Source organism: Sinocyclocheilus grahami, unplaced genomic scaffold, assembly GCF_001515645.1.
Source record: "Sinocyclocheilus grahami isolate Dianchi unplaced genomic scaffold, SAMN03320097.WGS_v1.1 scaffold1723.1, whole genome shotgun sequence".
In the NCBI taxonomy this organism is placed as follows: domain Eukaryota; kingdom Metazoa; phylum Chordata; class Actinopteri; order Cypriniformes; family Cyprinidae; genus Sinocyclocheilus; species Sinocyclocheilus grahami.
In genome coordinates, this window is record NW_015506902.1 from 21,188 (window position 1) to 23,431 (window position 2,244).

General features: G+C 33.3%; 1 long non-coding RNA gene across 1 annotated transcript; it reads left to right on the top strand.

Annotated features, from left to right (window-relative positions):
- Nucleotides 1–744: 744 nt before the first annotated feature.
- LOC107572248 (uncharacterized) lies at nucleotides 745–2,010 on the top strand. The gene is made up of 3 exons (XR_001607306.1): nucleotides 745–877; nucleotides 1,484–1,626; nucleotides 1,935–2,010. It is a non-coding gene; the product is annotated as an uncharacterized lncRNA (long non-coding RNA).
- Nucleotides 2,011–2,244: the final 234 nt, after the last annotated feature.

Sequence of the window (2,244 nt, forward strand, 5' to 3'; positions counted from 1 at the left end):
ATTAAAAAAAAATCCTATTTCCATATTAAAAAAATGTGAACATAAAAATACTTGTATTAATAAAAAAAATAATTAAGGGGAAAGTTCACCCAAAAAAGAAAAAAAGAAAATGAAAACATTTTCTGTCTAAAGCTACTTTTTGTAATGTCTATTTGATGCTTTTCTCATTTACCACAATAATGCAACAATTAATGTGTGATTAATTCGAATTATTAATCGCCACATGGTGTAATTAATCAGATTAAAATGTTTACACATTTGACAGACCTAACATATATTATATAGTTTATATTTATACAGTTTAGAATGAAATCATTCTAATATGCTGATTTGTTGAAACATTTCTGAATAGTATCAATGTTGAAATCAGTTGTACTGCTTGATACTTTTGTGAAAACAACTTATTATTTAGTTATATTAAATTGTAAAGCTGTTTTTACTGTATTTCTGATTAAATAAATGCAGACTTGACTTCTTTCAAATACATTAGAATATCTGAATTACTCCAAACTTTTGCTTGGTAGTGTATGCTTGCTTGCTTAATTTGATGTTAACTTGCTTAAATGTAACCTAACATAGAGCTTGAACACTTTCTAGATAGCGTGAAATTAAGTGGTCGTGCTGTTCAGTCTTCTGTACTTGAATACTATCGGGCTGATCGTGCCATGGATGGAATAAAACACGCCCTGGGTCCAGCGTCATTTTGTACTCATACAAATTCGGAGACGAATCCATGGTGGAGGCTAGATCTGCTGGATAATTACTATACTAGCACTGTGATCATCACAAACAGAGCCGACTGCTGTCCAGAACGACTCGACGGAGCAGAGATTCGCATTGGAAACTCCCTGGAAAACAATGGCAACAACAATCCCATGTGAGTAATTTACTCACGTAACTGTAAACTGAACTGTTTTAATGGTGGTCATTTGATGTGAAGTCATCTTAGCCACCAATTTACCAAAATGAAAAATAGTTCAGAATTGCCATGAGAGTGTTTTAGTGGCATGTTAAAATTAATTAATTAATTCATTATAATACTCATAATAATAAAATTAATTGTTAAATGAAAGATACAAGATTAAATTCGTAATATTTTGAGAATAAATTCAAAATTATGAGAATATAAAGTCTTAGAAATATGAGATATTAAAACTGTTAGCGATATAGTCTGAGAGAATTATGTAATTTGCAGTGCATTATGGGAGCGGGCAATCGCTGCTGTGCTTTTTTGCAGTTATTTTTGTTTCCATTGCTTAACAACGTTGCTCCAGTTTTATACATTATCATTATGTAAATGAGATTTATGCTCCCCGCTGTTCCATTCTGTACTGTTCAAGAAATATCCGCCATTAGTTCATTTGAATAAGATCCCATATTTCCAGATTTGCTCAACAAGCCGGTGTGGTGCTTTATTTCAGTCTACATTAATTCGGTGTGAAATGATTGGTGTGTTTTCCATCATCTCTTTGACTCTCTCTAGATGTGCTATGATTACTAGTATTCCAATAGGAGCATCCCACAGCTACTCGTGTCCCGATATGGAGGGACGTTACGTGAACATCATTGTTCCTGGAGATAGGTATCTTACGCTCTGTGAGGTTGAAGTCTATAGGGGTTTTCCAGGTATGTATTTAAATACATTAATAAATACACGCACATATACACTGTGAGGGGGAAACATTTGCATTTGTGTTGTACTTGTAGAAGACACGATAACTGCTTCAAACGTAAGTTCACAGACATTTAGGAGCAAAAGTGTTCCTTTACAACAGTTTAACCCTAAATTGACACAGTTTTGTGTCGCACAGCCTTGTTTTCACTGAAGTTTGAAGTGTATCTTGCTAAAAGTCAAGAATCTCAATTATCTCTCTTGTAAAACTCATTCCATGACTTGTGTGTGTTCACTTATTGTGTGCATTTGTATTTTTTAGTGATAAACTTTGTGAGGATGAAATTTGCCTCCAATACTGATTTAGCTGGCCCAGAGAGTGACAAACTCCTCTATCAGGTTAGAAAGAGCATGCATACCAATTCATTATCTGAAATTAATGAATTTATGAAACAAGCTAGCAATCTTCACCTGATCTGCTCAGACCATCAAAAAGTTTAAAGAAACATCTGAATACACCTCTTCCAACTAATCAACTGTAAACAAAAGCACTTATATTTAAAGTCCCCTTGTAGTGAAAATCAAGTTTTTTATGTTGCTTATTTGTCTATGTGGTGTTTTTAATTTGCTTT